Here is a 19,690-nt window from a genome sequence, read left to right as displayed (position 1 = left end):
GGAACTAAATGGGGGAAATTACTTTTGCTTTGGAGAGAGCATTATGTAGGCAAGGCAATTTTATTAACACAGTTGGATAAAATATAAAGGGTTTTCATAATCTCAGAGACTTCAAAAGAGACTTTTTTGGAGACAATATTGATATCAAAGCCAGTTGTCACTATTATTAAAATGTTCTTTGCTCTTCATTAGTCACAAATGATCCCCTCGACTCACAAAAAGGTAGTCGGTAAATTAAAAGCTTTTATGTAACTCTCCAACAAAAGTTGAATGACTCCAGAGTTAAAAGGCAACTCTTGTGTCTGCCAATATTCAAAGTGGTACCCAATTTCTTCCTTTTTTAAAGTAGCAATTTCCTTAGGGTATTTATTCATTTATAGATCTATTAAGAGCCTGATTAGGAATGGACGATTAATGAAATGCTTTGTTGTTCAGAGTTCTCACAAGCAATCATTAAAGGCCTGATTTTGCATTGTGGGCAGCCTGCTGGTGCCATGTAAAATCCCTCTGGAGGATAAACAGGTCCATCCATCTACAGGGCTGAGTGAAGCCTGGATTTATGTCTGCATGAGGGCAGAACAGTAATTCCTCGTGCTGGTTACTTTTTCTAACACAGTATGTCTAAGCACTTCAAAAGAGTTTGTTTGCCGATTGTGTTAGCCAGAACGCAGCTCATCCCTCCCGTAGGCTGCATTGTGTGACTCTTAATCACTGCTTAATTGCAGTCTCACACCGCTGAACTTAATGGGAACTCCTCACTGACTTGCATGGAGAAAGACTGGAGGATAGGATTATGAGATTTTCTTCATGTACACTGAGAAATACCACACATGACGCAGTGGAGTTATGATTTGCCCACCACTGGAGGCATGCAGTAGCTTGCTTAAAATAATGGCCACAGTACTTAGAGATTTCTTTCCACTGAGCTGTGCATCTTTCTGAGGCTCAGATTTGGTGACTGAGGATTCACTGTTGTTTTTCATTGTAGTCATTTGTATTTCCATTTTCAGATAGCGCTGTTGGTGGCACCTTCTTTCTAGTGTATCTTTGCTTTGCAGTAAGGTTGGTGCCAGAACAGTAGATGCAGCACTGACAACCACATTTCCAGGATTTTATGTGTGCCCTGATACTGATTTGCCTTGTGCCTTCAGTTAAATCAGTTTTCCCCTTCGTGCCTCAATTTTTCTATTTATAAAATGGGAAGAGAAATGGTGGGCTAAGGCTGAATTAATACCTTTAGTCTGCAATAGAAAGGTAATAGAGTAGTACAAAGTATTAATTATTATATTATCTCTCTCTCTTTTTAAGGGATTTATATTTAATTCAGTTACAGAGAGACGCTTTGTTCACATAATAACATTTTCTACTGCCTTTGAGGCTCGTAGGAGCAAGCTTGTGGGAAGGAAACTGGTAAGTGTTTGAATTTAGAAATGCTTCTGGTTTCAGTGTATTTAAAATGCTGTTGAAGTCGGGATGATTTAAATGTGTGAGATTTCAAATGTCTCATTGACACACATCGCAAATTCCTTCATTGCCTGAGGGAGCTACAGCAAAAGGAAAAGTTGGAGTCTTTTAGTTTCGCAGTTAAGGCAGCTTTTTTTAAAGGGAGTTAATGATGGAGCGTTTGCCTGTGTGGTTGTAACAGAGCAATCTGTCACTGTGAGAAGCCTCCTGGGGTGACTACCAAGACATGTTAACTAGCAATGGCACCTCCATTTTACATGACCCGTTGCTCGCCCTGGTGTTGCAATATACTCTGGCCAGATTCCTGTGTAAGTCATGTGAACAGATTCACATTTCAAATAGAGACACGGGCCAAACTCAACTAGTAAAAATTAAAGGTAAGGAAACTATGCTGATGAATGCAAATTCAGGGTCTGTCCAATATTCTTTTTCTATTCTTGTCCTAAGCATTCAGATAACGTTGCTGTGAATAGAGGTACATCTGTTGTGTTTTGTCACAAAGCTGGCTCCCTCTCTCATTCCCTTTATTGCACACCCCACAGCGCATTGCGCTCAGGACATATTGTAAGTACACACTCATTGATCTTTACTCTGTATGATGACAGCTATAAATTTGCTGCCACTGCACCTTATGCTAATGTTCAAATGAAAATGAATAGTACACATTGCAGCACACCAGGTTGTACTTTACCTTCTTCTATTCCCATATGCATTTATTTGGTATATGATGGTGACACCAGCCTTCTAGGCCCATCTCTATAACTCAGCTTCAGAACAGCATGAGATTTTCATGTGTATGAGCTCCCCTACGTTAGGACTTTTTTCTTGGCAAAGGAACCAAAATTTCTGGGCTGGAAAAAGCTACAGAGTGGTCTGGCAAAATTCTCACCCTGGGCATAGGAGAATCAGGACCATAGTTTATGCTTACCTTAGCTAGACATAGATACTAGCATATTCATTTCAAGGTTGCATTTTGTGTTTAAATGAGACTGTAACAGTCTTTTACTTATGCTGGATTGAACATGATTGACATGGACTCTGCCGTTCATGTCTTCCATGATGCTGGAATTTTAAAGTGGATGTGTTGGAAATTTGGAACAGAAAAAAGCCAAAGTGGAACAAGAAAATTGGTCTCCTACCTTCCTACCTTCATTCGGTATGTGATGCAATTGTAAATGGCATATGACTGAAGGAAGCATGTCTCAAATATATGCAGTGATATTTCACATGAAATTCTCTATTACAGTCAACAGCCAAATCCCCCATTTGATTCACCAAAGCCAGAATTTCAGCTGATGTCTATGTACAAATAAAAAAGCCAAAACTAGAAGCAAAACAAATGCAGTATATCTCATATACTGCTCCAGCTCCCAGAAGGTAACATATCCTGTATATCCAATATTTTTTCCAGTTTGTGAATTAATACTCTGGAATTACAGCTGCTGGTTGTGAATGGCATTTGAAACGAGAGACCCTAACCCAGATCTCAGACAAAGAATACAGACGGTGCTTTTTGGCAATGCCAAAACGCAGTCACATCCAGCTTATTCTGTCCTAGGTGACTTGGAGCCAAGAATAAACATCCTAATATTCTATCAGGGTAATAAAGTCACCACAGGTATTAAATGCTTCCAGTTTGACAAGCATCTTTTCCATCATAGGCTGTAGCTGGGGCTCAATATTGTGGGTATCTTTGTTCACTGCTAGTTCCAGCAGTGTGTGCATTCAGGCCCACTCACCTCCAGGTTCCAGATGACATGATAGTGTACTCCTGTCCCTGTAAACCGAAACTGAGGCTCAGGAGATTCCTTGTGGGCTCATCTCTATTTTGTTTCTCTCGTGATCCTGTTCAAGGATTGGAACGTGATTTTCTTTTCATGCCACACTGCTCTACACCCAAAGAAATTATTTGTTCCATGCACAGCAATTAACAAAGCCTCATTTTATCTGGAACTTTGTCCCATATCCTCTACAGATACCAGCCTCAATAAACTAATTTTCTTTGCATCCCTCTCTTAAGAGCCTGTTCTAAACTAATTTATCCACATCATCCCAGTTCCCCCCTATGAAACGATGGTGTTTCCCCAACCTGCCCTCAAATAACCTCTTGCTCCATGTGGTCTATCACAGATTCTCCATCCACTTTGTGTCCCCTTCTTGAGTTTCTCTGTGGCTCAATAAGAGACAGCACATGCCAGGGCTGATCTGGTACTTTAGGCATGCTGACCAATTGATTTGCCAGCCATCTGGGAACAAACAGCAGGGATAACTGCTGTTTTCCCTGTCTTTCCCTCAAGGAAATCATTGAAAATGGTACTCTTCTACCAGCATTTGTGGAAAATAACAACTTCCAGAAGACTCAAAGGAACTGAGGCCACTATCCAGTCTCAGATTCGACTAAAGTTGACTCATGGGTGTAAAGGACAGACAGATCAAGCTATTTTTCATTCTAGCTAGTTCCCTAAGAAAAAAGATCACGTTGCAGTATGGTTTAGTCAATGGGATGCTGAAAAGAAGATCAAGGACCTTTGTCATTTTGCCTGTTTTTTACACCATCCTTAATCTGCATGTCTAGTTATACTCTGTGTCTTCTGACATGGGGTTGATGCAGGGCATTTGTTTGTGTAAGACTGAGTATTAACCAGCCCTGAACTCTGCTGGGACTTCCAGATATCACTGTAGTAAAACTAAGTAAAAGTAACCTTATGAAAAGTTTCTCTAAGCTGTAACACATGCCCACACCTGAAGGGAATAAATACACTAAGGTACATTACAAAATTACCCAGAGTATGTTGGAAAGAAGAGCAACATTAGGGGGGAACCTGCATTGTCTCACTCTTGGGTTTTCCCAGTGCAAGTTCTCCTATTGCTCTGGGCCAGCCCATTACCTGGGCGTTAGGCATTGCTTAACTAGTGAAATCATCCCTGCTTTCTCAAAACCAGAGATGCTTAATGCCTGTTCACACACTGCTTGGTTGAGGCTATCTTGAGTTCTAATAAACATATCACAGCAATAGCTCAGAGCTCCCCATATTTCCAAAAAGCATATGTTAAACAGTGTAAGCAAAGAGAAACCATAACAGGCTTCACTTGTCCTAACAGTCCATCTGTTTCCTACTCCCCACTGAGCACATCTCTTTTCCTGGTTCCCTTTCAGGTGCACTCTTACCTTATGTAACGGGCTTTTTATTGGAGATTCATGCTGTGACCCTGTCAGAATTGCTACAGCAGGGGTGACCTCGGTAATGACTGTCCACAGCCTGCCAAGCTAAGTTGGTCAGTGTTAGCTGATTAAACTTTTAACAACATCCCCTGTGCGATAAAGGGCAAAATGACAACTTTGCCCATCGTCAAGGTGGCTGTATAATAAACTAATTAGTAAACCACACACTCTGTGGAGCTTTTAATGAGTGCTATCGTCTGGCCTCTGTAATAAAAACCCAGTCTGCCCCCTTTTGGGATTCAATTAAGGCACAGACTGTCATATGCTTGGTCTGGCTGATCAATGAATCCATTCCGACCTTTGTCGGAGCTGTTTGCAAGGTCAGTGGCAGTAGTGAGGGAAGCCAGCCTGGTGGTGGGGAGGCATACCCAACAGCACCCGACAGGCACCAATATCAGCTGCTAATGTCCTCCTGGTCATCTGACATCAGCAGAAGTTTCTCTCATACAAAGGTTAGCTGAAAGAGAACGTGGCAATATGTATAGCTATATATGCATATATATAAAATTATATATATGGGAACCGCTTCTTCTGAACAGAAATGTTCCCCTGTTATTTAAAATGTTCATTAATTCTTTCACATCTGCATATACCTAGGCACCTCTGTTTTTTTCATGCACCACAATATGCTATCAAACATTTGCTCTCTAAACTGTGTTTACTGATATGCTCCAGATATACAAACAAAACAAACACAAAAGAGTAGCTCTAGATTATACAAAACACCCCGCTTTTCAGGTCCTTGCATACAAATAATACTTATCACTATACAATTCCAGAAGGGGTTTATAAGCATTGAAATAATCTTTATGACACACCAGTGCAACAAGTAACTACATTTTAATTTTACAGACAGGAAAACGGAGGCAATGACCAAATTAGATGCCCAGGCAGGGCAGTGAAGGCATCGTTAAAAGTAAGGGTTTCAGTCTTTTCACCTCTGACTTCCATCCTCAGGAGGATAAACAGGAATCATGGGACTAGTAGAGTGAAGACAAGACCTGTAGTGTTATGATCATCTGTCCTGACCAGTGGCTAAATACCAGAGCTCCAGCCTGGCCTATCGATAGGCACATAGACTCTGTTCACCGCCACACTGCCACCACAGTAGAGCCTATGATGTAAGGAGCATTGGTTTTTATTACTGCTATAGTAGCAGTATCGAACCAGAGTTCCTTCCAGACCTCTCAAACATAACTTCCTTCAGCAAAGAGAAAGCACTGCATTAAATTATATGGCAGGGCCATTAAAGATTGCATCCTATTGTGAAATGTGTATGCAACCATATGAGCAAAAACTGGATGGAGTTTGTGTCTTTACTCTTCCCAGGTGAGAACTCTCACCTCTAAACAGAGTATTTTTTCTCTTCTATCTTCTTCTTCTTTCATTTGAATTGAATAATCTGTCCTCTGCCACCTTCTCATAGTATTTTATAATCTGGGGACTAAGGAGATGTTTGAAAGGTGATTTTTAACTGTCGTGATGCAAAGAAAGGAAAAAAATTTAGTCTCAACTATCCTGCTGATTCAGAAATTGAGCAATCTCTGTAGGCATAACCCACATGAATTTACAGCAAGAGACCAAGTTCTGTTGGTCTTACAATCCCAAAGAACAGAAACACAAGGCGATTACAGTGATACAAAGGCGATGCCTAGTATTTGCATTCCTGATATTTGCATTACATTAGAGGTGGAAGACAAAGCAAATGCAGAACTATGCCTTTTCTAATTTAGGCAAAATAGCACTTATCTGCTATCCCTTGACTATCCAGTTTACAGCAAGCAGAGAGTTTACTTAGTTATCAAACAAAAGGACTGTTAAATATATTTTTTTTATTCTTCATTATCACTACTCCAGTGCCTCCATCCTATGCCTCTTTGATTGTCTCCCTATTTTTATCGGACACTTCTGCATGTAACCAATGTTGCATTGTTTACTGTGATTCCTACCTGTATCTCAGTTGCCACTATGTTCTTCTCTTACCACAGTTGTTTCTTACAAGTCACAAAGACCGGTGGTATTTAAGACACAATTTTCTATATATCAGTTCCTTTCAGTAGCAATAAGCAGTTTTTCTACTGAGAGTGTTTACTGTTTCCTATCCCAGTCCCAAATCACCTAATTCAAAGTTACGGGTTCTGGTACAGCTTGGATACCTCTATTCAGCTCCGTTTGTGGTGAATAAATCACATTATGAATATAGTTCTATATAAACCCATACAGAGGACAGATGTATCCAGAGTCATGAAATTATTTCAGACCATTAATTATATATTTTAATAGGAGCTTTGTGTCACCAGCCAAGTCCCTAATCCCTGCTGTCCACTAGGGCAGCATACTTTGCTAGAGCTCAGGAGTACTCTGCAGTATTCCTTCAGTTATTGCCTCAAAACCACAAAGGAAAAGGTGTTCACAGCCCAGGCTGGTTCATGAAGCAGAGGACAGGCTAAGTGCTAACTAGAGGAACATAATTTTGCGTTTCTCAGGCAAGCTCAAATGGTTATTTTTACTGCAGCAAGCCTTGCTCTTCTACACCAATCTATCACACACCAGCAGGAGGTTTTTGTATCTGGTAGATGTCACTGTGCTTTCCTCCTTCTAAATGCAGATATAGCAGTTAATTTCAGAATTTAGCCTGTTAAGATGATTGAAAGTGTAAGGAGTCACTGGAAGGGGAGATTTATAAAAGAAAACTAAAGAAAGAAGAAAAGCAAAGACCAACTTACTAAAAATAAATCTGAGAATTTTTTCTTAATTTTGGAATTCAAATAGAAAAAAAAGAACACTTTTAATTAAATGTTGTGATTTTCTCCTGAATTTTTTCACCTATTTGATCATTCAACATTATAAACAGGAAATTGCTCATTTTCTAATATATTAAGATACTGTTTATTAAAACTAAGAGTCAAAACTGAATTTAGATTTCAAATACCTCAGATTGAAGACAGACCAACCTGTATATGTCTCCAAGAATTTTTCATGGAAGATGTGCACTTTGGTACTGTCTTCTGCTGTTTTTGAACATGGCTATAGGGCATTGGAATCTGTTCCTTTCTGTTCTGTAATTTTTTCAAGCAAAAATCTCTGACAGAAAGTATCATAGTTTGATAGTTCTAATTATGTTGCTCTGTGCTGTTGAACTAACCCTCAAATGTATGAGACAGGTTATATCATAAATTATGCCTATATAGTCTTATCAACCTCAAGACTCTGTATGCATATTTATAGGTGTAGTAGTATATTATATGCTTATAGGGAAAAACTTTGACAATTTTGCAAAGAAATAAACAGTGGAAAAGATATACGTAGATGTAAAATAATTTTAAGATCAAAAAAGTTTTGTTGTTAAAACATGCCTTAAAGCTTTCTGAATGTTATTCTCCCTCCCATTTTGCCTCAAGAGTTTGAAACTGTGTTTAATTTGACAGAAAATAAAAAATAAAATATAGAATAATTTTATAGTGTTTCATTATATCATTTCTGAATTTCTCCTCTCTCCCTTTACATTAGCTGCTCATTTACAGTCCTAAACTTAGAAGTAATAAACATAGTATATTTAGAATCATAGAATTGTTTAGGTTGGAAAAGACCTTTAAGATCATCAAGTCCAACTGTTAACTGCGAAGTCCACCAGTAAACCTTGTCCCTAAGCACCACATCTACCCGTCTTTTAAAAACCTCCAGGGATGGAGACTCAACCACTTCCCTGGGCAGCCTGTTCCAATGCTTGACAACCCTTTCAGTGAAGAAATTTTTCCTAATATTCAATCTAAACCTCCCCTGATGCAACTTGAGGCCATTTCCTCTTGTCCTATCACTTGTTACTTGGGAGAAGAGACTGACCCCCACCTCGCTACAACCTCTTTTCAGGTAGGTGTAGAGAGCGGTAAAGTCTCCCCTGAGCTTCCTTTTCTCCAAGCTAAACAAGCCCACTTCCCTCAGCCGCTCTTCATATGACTTGTGCTCTAGACACTTCACCAGCTTTGTTGCCCTTCTTTGGGCATGCTCCGGCACCTCAATGTCTTTCTTGTAATGAGCAGACCAAAACTGAACACAGTATTCGACGTGCAGCCTCACCAGTGCCAAGTACAGGGCAGGGAATCACTTTCCTAGTTCTGCTGGCCACACTATTTCTGATACAGCCCAGGATGCCATTGACCTTCTTGGCCACCTGGGCACACTGCTGACTCATATTCAGCCAGCTGTTGACCAACATCCTCAGGTCCTTTTCCGCCAGGCAGCTTTCCAGCCACTCTTCCCCAAGCCTGTAGCATTGCATGGGGTTGTTGTGACCCAAGGGCAGGACCTGGCACTTAGCCTTGTTGTGAACCTCATACAATTGGCCTCGGCCTATTGACCCTCCCTGTCCAGATCCCTCTGTAGAACCTTCCTACCCTCCAGCAGATCAACACTCCCACCCAACCTGGTGTCATCTGCAAACTTACTGAGGGTGCACTAGATCCCCTCGTCCAGGTCACTGATAAAGATATTAAACAGAACTGCCACCAACAGTGAGCCCTGGAGAACACCACTTGTGACCGGCTGCCAACTGGATTTAACTCCATTTACCACAATTCTTTGGGCCCAGCCATCCAGACAGTTTTTTACTCAGCAAAGAGCATGCCCATCCAAGCCATGAGCAGCCAGTTTCTGCAGGAGAATGCTGTGGGAAACGGTGTCAATGGCTTTACTAAAGTCTAGGTAGACAACATCCACAGCCTTCCCCTCATCCACTAAGTGGGTCGCCTTATCATAGAAGGAGATCAGGTTAGTCAAGCAGGACCTGCTTTTCATAAACCCATGCTGACTGGGCCTGATCCATCAGTTGTCCTGTACGTGCCGCGTGGTGGCATTCAGGATGATCTGCTCCATAACCTTTGCTGGCACTGAGGTCAGACTGACAGGCCTGTAGCTCTCCAGATCCTCCTTCTGGCCCTTCCTGGAGATGGGCATCACATTTTTTAACTTCCAGTCAACTGGGACCTCCCTGGTTAGATGCTATTAAGTTAATTCTTACAGAATGCACAAAGCTGTTATGAAAATTTTCCGGCCCAGACCCCAAATTTAGTTTTACTAAGGAGATGATTGGGTGAAGTCTAATGTTATCTCTTGCCTGTGATCAAATTTACTTTTCCTTGGGTTTGCTGATGGCTGGCACAGCACTCAGAAATGGAATAACATGCAAGAAAGCATCATGGAGCTACACCATTTGTAGCTCACCAGTAATGCCTAATAGTCACCCACAGACTGACAAGTTTGACTTTTGGGCTGACAGAATTACCATGAATACTCATCTGCAACATGACTCCACCCACTGCTAGAGAAGGGAAGAAGGTGCTGAGAGTACTGCACGTTTCCACTGTACTCAATCATTATTCATTGTCGATCTTTCCTCCCTAGTCCCATGAAATCTAGCTCTTCTTCACAGTCATGAGGATTAAGTTGCAGATGACTGAATAATATAAAACCTTCTAGCTACCCTTTTCATTCATATTGCAGAATAATGGAAAATATTTCTGAAGAAGCATACTAAAGATCAATACAGTAAAAATAAATATCCCATAAGCAAAATATTTGTTTCTTACGCTTTGCAGGGGTACTTTGCATCAGCCCTTACACAGCTGTGGCTGTGCAAGATGTGGTTTATCCACAGAATACACCTGGGACAGGCAAAGCAGGACCAATTACATTTGATCACTAGCGTGGGAGATGTGATGTAGGAAGGAAGCATGGCAAGAGCAGCCTGACTCGAGGGAAGGCAAAATATCTTAGATAAATATAGATTAGATGAAGTCTTGAAGCTGCTCCAACTTTTGAGAAGGGCTGGAGATCCCTGACTAGTGCCAAGATGGCTCAGAGACTGCCTGCTGCTGGTGGTGTGCCATGCAGGTCCAGAGAATAAGCATAATCTGACTCTGTGTTCAAGTGACTGGAAGCTTGTTTGGTGATGCACGATGTACATTTCTTCCTTTTTCAGTGCTCTTTTTTTGGACAGATATTCAGTTTGAAGATCTAACTTTTGATCATAGTTTCTTGGGTAGAAACTGAGCCAGAGGTTCCTGTGAATATTCATAAAAACTAGACTAATTTCAACTGAGTTTGTTAATTTGGGATCGGAGTGGCACTTTAATTGAGAAGTAGCCATGAGAATTACTCATTAATTTTATCTGGTATAAGATTCTGTGAGTGAACAGGCAAATTGTGTGCGAGTGCGTAAACACAAAGTTCTTCCTGTCTTTATTTTCCTTTAAATAAATTTTGTGTAGTATTTGGTATGAAAGACTCATTGGGAAGCTGCAGCTAGGTGAAAGGCAAAAAAATAGAGGCAGAAAAGTATAAAAGAATTGGAACCTTAACGCAGTCTCTTCACTCTAGTATTTAAAAAGAGCTCTGAAAGAAGGCTGCTCACATGGATTTACTGATAAAATCGGGAAGTCAAACTTTTTCTCAAGTCAGCTATTGCTTCTTTACAAGAAAGCCTCAGATTTTGCTACTTGGGTTTCAGTATGAAGGAAATGCTTATAAGAGATTAATTTCTTAATCAAGGGTTTATATACAATTCTGATTTAGCATTCTTGAAATTTCACCAGTCACAGTTAAATTATATTCATCAGTCTGCTTTTTAGCTCCTTTGAAATAACTCTAAGTACAAGAGGCTGTGAATTTGTAAATCTTCAAGAATAAAAAGGAGTGCTGAAAAAGATTCAGGCTATGATTTTCAGTGGTTTATCAACTGGTGTAATAGCAGTTGCCTTTCTATTGAAAAGGGAAATGTTTTATAAAAATTGACTGTTTAAACTTCATACTACCTCAACAGGCCATATCATTGTCTTACTTTTAAAATGGAGATGCTAAGACCAGAATTTGCATAGGTTTGTCAGCATTTTTTCTACTCCCATGCTAAGACACTGGAGGCCTGATTTTCAGCAGTACAGAACATCAACTCCAGCACAAATCTGTAGTTCAAGAAGCTGCTCAGTGCCCATGGAAAAATCATGACCTGCAGATGCTTTTCAAATGTGACCTTAGTGACTTGCCCGAAGCCGGCTAGTGGCATATAATTACCACTGAAATAAAAGTTAGTGACATTGGTGGTTTTTTTAATGCTATTATGTATTTGTATTGTGCTAAAATTGAAAATCACTATAAAGAGCAGGTCACCTCCCAAAGACATTTTCTTACTATTGTTCTGGTTTTCCCTTACATTTCTCCTCCTGCAGTTAGAGCACGATGGCACTCAGTTGTGATGCTTGACAGGAGATCCACAGCCAGCAGGAAGACGTTTGGCCAGAAATTCAGGTTTTGCAAGGGGACTTTTGCCCCTTTTGACCCTCTGCAGTGTCTGAGCTGATTCAGCAGGGCATTGTGACCTAACACAGCATTTTAGTTCACATTTAACTTAAAGGGAGCTTAAGAATGTGCTTAAAATCAAATGTCTTGTACTTAAATGTGATTTTAAGTGCTTATTCCAGAATTCAGACCCTGGTATGTAAATTTTGTCAATGCATCTTCTACAAACATCATCAATATACATGTGTACAGATAAGGGAAGAAAGGCATTGCAGAATATCCGTATCATAGAAAATAAATGTTTTTCTAAAAGTATTTTTGGCATGAGCAAAAGGGAAAGAATATTTTCTTCAGCAAGCCTCAGCAATCCCATTTGTATCGCAGGACAGTAGTTAGATGTGGATCCAAGCTGCACCCCAGGAAAGCATGCAGAATGTGTTGCATTCAATGAAGCATGTCTGAATGTTTTCCTGAATCAGGGCCTCAAGGAGGAAATTTCCTTTCCCTGCCTCTGAAATGACCAGCAGATTATTCTCTTAAGATTCTCTCCCATCTAGTGTTTAACCACTCTCACTTTCTTCTGAGCTTGCTCACAAAGCCTTTATCTTATTTGTCAATGTTTGATATTAAAATAAAAAAAAGTATTAATCTCTGCAGTGACCTTTCTGCTTTATTTCTCCTGGAAAGGGATGCTGCATCTTTTGTAAGTAACTTCAAGGCACGATATTATGCAGCATTCAAACATATGGCTTTTATCCAGTTAATCATTGTGCATTACCTACTTTCATCAATGTTCAGAAACTTAATTCCAGGATTACTCATCCCCCCAAAAACCCAAATAAGAAAATCAGAAGAATAGACCCAAACAATAGAACTTTTATACCAGGATAATTAGAAAAGGAACCTATTACCCAGGATTATAATTACTGACTAACATATTAAATGACCTTTAACATTTACCTTAAGCCCCAGATTTCTAGAAAACCAGCAAGGTTATGAATGCCATATTAGTAATCTTTAATCTTTATTACTGCTGTGGACAGAATTTTAATGATTTTTAAATAGGCAGCGGTCACTAACATATCCCTATTAAAATAAAAAAAATCTCATAAAAATTAAATGGATTAAGACTTCAAATGTACCATCATCAAAAGTATTATCTAATTATGGAGTTCAGTGAACAGGCCAAGTGAAATGGTTGGTAATATTAGTTACTTACCACATGGGAATGCCCGGGATTTATGCACAAATAGATTCGGCTTCTGTTGCAACATAGTAATTAAGAATTTGTCAGGGAAATTTGACCCTCTAGGGTAGATATTACTTTGTAAAATAAGAATGGCAGAGCACTAGTCTCCTTGCTGCACATAATTTAACTTGATTATTTATACATCAAAGGGAGTCTGCAGTGACTGCAGTATAATATTTAAGTAGAGGGATATTAGAGAAAGAAGCATCTAGTGAAATCTTTTTCCCAAATCTCCGTGAGAAAATAGAGGAAATTTTCATAAAGCATTTCATTTTGCATATAAATTGGTGCCTAGATTGTGCCTGTGAATTTACTGCTGTCAAATTTAATTTTTCTTTAATTCTTCAGGCCCAGATGTGAAAAGCTCTGTGTGCAGGCTGCAATTTTCAATGCTTACAGGTAGCACCCGGATCGATAATGTGTCTTTATGAGAAATTACCGTTAATGTTATTGAGTATGCATTTTGCTTTATAGGATAATAAGGTAATATGAAATGCCAATTCATTCATTAGGAGAAAGCTAAGTGCTTAAATGAAACGGGTGACAGGTCTGAAAAAAGATGTAGTTGTGGGCAGGAAGTCAAGAATGGATTTTTAATGACCTAATACCAAAAGGTTTTTACCACTTATTTGCATTTGCTTCCTATAAACAATATTAACTTTAAAATAAAAGTGCTTGAATATTTAAATTGCAGTAAGTGATTCCACTTGAAAAAGCTATTTGGAAATGCTAGGTTTCTGGGAAACTCTCTGCCTAGCCTTTTTGAAGACCACAAAATGAACTCATCTGGTATAAAAATTAAAACAAAACTCATTTAAATTGACAAGTATCAAGTGAGCATATTGTGGACATGGCCAAAAGCCAGAGGTTAGTGTGTGAAAAATGAAAAAAAAATTTAGCTCTAAGTACAGCATACTCCCAGCTCAGTAAGGTAATAATAGTAGGTATTGAAAATAACACCTAAATGTCTTGTCCAGCGAAAAAATTCCAAACCAAACCCAGATCCCTTTATTATTGTTCAAAGAAAGAATGCAGCCTCCTTAGAGTACAATATTTAAAAAAAGAAAAAAAAAAAAAAAGGTGGTGTTGTGTGAAAGTTTCTTCATAAAGTAGGAAATTAGTTGTTTTCTAGATACCTTCAGTGTCTGAAACCATGGCCATCTGAAGGAAAGTTAATGGGCTTTTTTTGTGAAACCTCACTCAGTTCTTTTTACCCCTCAGCTGAGTCCTGACTCATTTTCCTGAGTTTTTCAATTTTCACTTGGTTGTTTCCCCCCTTTTTCTCTGCATTGGATCCCCCAAGTGTGATCCCCGAAGCACAAACTGTGCCAGCTGGCCCTGCCAGCCCGATCCAGTGCAGGCTGGAGCCAGGGGGAGGTTTCTCTTCCTCCATGGGGACAGGACCAGAGCCCTCAGGAGGTGACTGCTGGTGGAATCAGGGCTGGTGATGGAATTTATGCCTGGAATCAGGGCTGGCTTTGCTTGAAGCAGCCCTCTCCGTTAGATACATGGCCCCATCCCCTGCTCCTGCCTGCCAAGGAAAGCCTCTGCCACCCAAGCAAAGACTCCTACAAACTTCTGACTTAAAAATGCTAGGTTTTGCCTCACCAATGCCATTTATCAGGATGTAACACTAGGCAGAAGAAGGGAGGAATTCACAAGCCTACACAGTGAACAGCTCCATCCAGGTCCTACGGTTTTCCTCACTCCCACTGCAAAACGTTATCCCAGTTACAACTAAGTATACGTATAGTTTAATGCTAAAGTTTCCAAGGCTGCTTGGAAGATATGGGTATGTAGCTCCCGTTAAAAATGGTGGCATTCTGTTCAGTTATATATCCAAATCCTGCAAAATTTCTCAACAATTATTTTCCTAAAGTTTTCATTTGGACTTCTATAAATTCAACATTTTTGCCCTTCAACAATAAATAAGATACTTTGTTTACTATCAGCACCTTAAGACAGCAGTTTGAAAGCAGAGGGCTTATTCTTTGTTTTTTTTTCTTTTAAATAGCTTACACTATAAAAACAAAGGACAGATACTAGAAAAACCTTTAAAGTTTTATTTTTATTTCTACTTTAACTTGCAATAACTACTTTGCCTAAACTTTTTTCTTTTTAAAATTTTTTTTAACTTTTATGTAGGAGTCTCTTTTTTTTTTTTTTTCCCCTTGACCTTCAACATCTCAAACTACAAAGAGAGGACTTTCTCTAACGCTGTTTGAATATACAGTATTTTTCTTTTAAGGAGCCTTCCACTGATTTTTATCCTTCAGGGATCAATGGTTCCTTCAATTCCCTAATCTGACAAGCTATAGTAAAGGCAAAAGGCCCCCACTTCTAGAGCCCTAAGTGTTAACGTGAGATGGCAACAGATGTATTTTCACACTGAACTCACAACAGCCTAAGAAGAGCTTTAAAGTATCTTAGCCTAAGTCTCTCTCTTTGGGAGGAATGAGATACGGGAGGAACTTTAGTATTATTGTTAATCTGTATTACAAAAGCACCTAACAGCCTCTGCTGAGTTCAGAGCCCCATTAAAAGCAAGGATGGATAAAGCTGGTTCAAATGTGTATTCATTTCAGCATAACCTATGCATGCCTTTGCTTTCTCGTAGCCTGACTGTTCTCCACAAAACTCTTGTTAAGTTTGGAAAGGGAGGAAAAGAAAGAAAATGGAAATGCTGATTCACTATTAAATTAAGCACTGCTCATTTAGCTGCTACGGTTACTTGGAAGAAACAAAATTAATCACTGTACTGTTAATGTAGTCAGTTGATTTCCAAGGGACTTTTTGATCAAATTCATCCCCCTCCCCACCATAGCACCCCATACTTCTTGGAACGACTCCTTCCCCAATGCCTCCCTGTGGTCCTTTGCACAGGGCACCAACACTCCCTTCTACTCCACCACCCACATACTATATGGAGAGTTGACTTTCTTCATTTCTTCAGTACTGCTCACTTTCTCTCACTGATATCCAAACAGTTTGACATGATGCTGACCATTCCTAGAGACTGAGAAACCATCCAGGAGGTCTACCTGGGGGAGCATCCCACACAGGGACCATGTAAAAGGAGGATGGATTAGCAAGCTGAGATGCGGAGGATGAGGAAATTGTCCTCCAACACTGGTTGTCCTACAAAGGAGGCTCAGAAACCTCGTGAGCCTCTGGGTGGTGCTCCCTGATGGAGAGCAGCCATCAGCAGCAGTAATTCATTTTAAGTTCCCAAGTGTGCAAGTGAGGGAAATGGAGCTGGGCCCCTGCTCATATCTTGCTCTGACACTATCGTACTGCCTCTAGAGCGTGCTAACTTCTAAAATCAGAGGGGCGTCAGAGGAACTTTGATAATTTAACAGCCCTTTGATATACATTGATGCTCACACTGGGATGGTACAACTGAGGTAATGCTGTTACCATTTCAGATTCATTAGAGTTGATGCTGTAGTAGAAAAATACTAACTAGGGTTTAATGTAAAGCAGTTGAATGGGATTCAGAGGGAAGGTAATGGCATATATTTGCAATGAGTCGTATATTTATGTCCATTTTCTCTAGAAAACAACAACATATTGCAACCAGATTGTGACAGTTTTAATTTACATATATGCTTCTAGCTCTTGTCTTTAGTACTTGAACTGTATGGGCACTCCAGGCACTCCAGTTTCTACTTCTAGCATCAAGGTGTATGAAAGCCTTTGGCTGGGAGTGGGTAACAAGCAGCCTTGGTAACAATGAAAATACGTGTGACCAGCAGACCCGCTATATTTGCTTACCTTAAGAAAAAATTACACTATCTCCCCATCTACCTCCTGTGGATACAGGCACTGCTCTTGACTTCTTTGACCTTTCTTATTATGTTATCACTGTTTCAAGAGCATCATCCTCTGCTGCAGCCAGGGCTTTGGCATTCCAGCTCACTTCAAGTCTGCTGTTGAGATCTCATGATTTCTCCTTCCCACTGTTACTTTGAATCAAAACATTTCTGAGCTATAGTTTATATGACACATCCAAACAGTGTTGCTCTGAAAAATATAGTTATCTTCTAGCAATCGAGTAGTCCCACTGAAATAAAGGAAGCTAAGAGACTGAGTCAAAGCCTAGTAAAGTCCCTAGATATTTACTCCAAAGAGTTTTGGATCAGGCTTTTGACATATTTCAACTTTTATACATTGTCTAAGGCTCTAACAAAGATATTTACAACCAATTACTAACAGTAACGATTGTAGAGGTTACTGGTGATCTATAGACTGCAGTGGGACAATCACTGTGATAAGACATTCTTCTCATTGCAGACGTCTGGGTAGTATTGTTACATTGCTACTGTTAAAGTGGTTGTGCAAGTGATTTCTCTTAATAATCTAATAAGTGCTTTGGGATCTTTCTGAATAAATGGATTTCTAGAGCACATGCATTCCTCTTATTATTACTTATCTGCCTGAGTACTGTCACCCAGAAATAGGGATTCTCTCCATTTATTTGGTTTTGAAATAATATATAATCAGTTTAGCTATAGATCTCAATCATGTCACGGGAAGCAAAGCAGTATCTGTTACAATATATTAGCCAAATGTATTCAGACAAATGGATCCAACAGCAGCTTACCACAGACAACAAATTTCTCTAGTCCTTTAAGAATGTAGGACATGTGGGTTTTTTAAAGTTGTTGTTTTTATAAATAAGCACCTAGTCCCATATACAAAATGTCAGGATAGTTCCTCTGTCTCATTTGCACAGGCAGTTACTCAGTCTCTTTATACATTCACCTGTTCGGACATTGGATAGAGTTTCAAACATCCCTTCCCTAAAATGAGGCCCACATTAAACACATTTTCCCTAAACTATTATTATCTCCTATGTGTAGTTAACTGAAAATAGAGCAGCTAGTCTGAGTATAATTATTCATAATTTGTTGAGCACTGATAGCATCCATCATTCTTCTGTCAGGAGAAAACTTGATTCCTACACCAGAAAGCTTATCAACAAAATCAAGGAAATTTATAACTGATACTAAAAATACGAGCACAACATAACCCCCCAATTATATCTGTGGTGAATTTTGACTGATATTTGGCTTAATTTCCTAATTCAGGCCAAACGAGTCCCATATGCTAGAGAAATTCAAATTTAGATCCTGACTCTGCAAATCTAGTTTATAATGGCATTTAAAAAAAGTGAAGCTTAGGAGTTTCAGAGAGGGGGACAGAAGTCTTTCAAGATAACTACATGTTCAGTGCATGCTGAAAATCCTGAGATAGCAGAGGTTATTTTTTTCTTGTTTTAAAAACAAGAGGTAAGGATGATGCAAATATACAGTCTTACTCTTTTCTATGCTTGTGTGTCTATATCTATACTAGTACTTAAAATTTTATATTCATGTTGTAAGCCCGATAGTGATTTTTTTTTGTGTGGGTTTGCATAGTTCTGACTACAGAGAAGTCTTCATCAATGACTTGGACTTGCAAGCACTGCCCCAATGCATATAAATACATAGAAAGAGGCGAAAGTTGCAAGTGTAAAGGACAACATGGAAAGAAGTTCAGTGAACAAAAGACTCTTCAAGTTTAGCCTAAGTTTTCAGTAGAGTCCAAGATTTCTCTTCTCTTTTATGCTTTGGTACTTCGGTGGATTCAGGAATGCCACAGCATGCAAAAAGTATATTTAATGCCTATATATAGCAAGAAATATGATACATCATAAAGCATTAGAAGTACCTGCATGATGCACCAGTAGTTAGGTATGGGTGTTTCTGTGAACTTGGGAAGACTATTCGTGTTGATTTTGACTCTACTTCTTTGTGCTGGTTATTTGCAAGCAGACACATAAATAAAGTTTATTGGCCTGGTTGCCTGGCAAACTGCTGTTCTTAGTGGCTTAAGTTGTGCTTTAGCTGAGGACCAGTTGCCCTGCAGCTGATGCAACACGACTGGTGGTTGATGTAGCCCTCTGTGTGCTATTCAGTAGAGCTTACACAGTGTTACTCACCTTGATCTGGATCCCCAGTCTTAACAGCAGTTTCTGCCTGGGGAAACACTCACATCCACATCACCTGGTATTCCTATGGAAAAGAGTGATCATTATTTTACAGCCTTGTTTTCCTAGTTGAAAATTTGTTTATCTAGTAGAACAAATCCCATCCAAAATAAGGAACCAGTTATGAACCAATGAACCAATGCTAAATGAGGGAAAACCACCAGTAATAATGAACAAGAAGGTAGAAAAGGGGCAGTGGGAAGAAATCCTTGTTTAGCCATGGTACAAATATGTTTTTGCTGGCTGGCCCTGCTTCCTTAATGAGATGGGATGTGGCATGTATTTGTATAGCAGCACGGAGCAGTGGCGACACATTGATCCACAGCTGTGGGTTTCTCACACCCATTTTTTGTGTGTGCGTATTTACTAGGCTATTGCTTTCCTAATAATTACTGAATAGCAAAATGAATCCCTTTGCATGAGACCATATGGA

The sequence above is a fragment of the Nipponia nippon genome, unplaced genomic scaffold (genome assembly GCF_047370975.1).
Source record: "Nipponia nippon isolate SJK-2023a ecotype South Korea unplaced genomic scaffold, ASM4737097v1 scaffold_3, whole genome shotgun sequence".
Taxonomy (NCBI): domain Eukaryota; kingdom Metazoa; phylum Chordata; class Aves; order Pelecaniformes; family Threskiornithidae; genus Nipponia; species Nipponia nippon.
Note: the sequence above shows the minus strand (reverse complement) of the source record.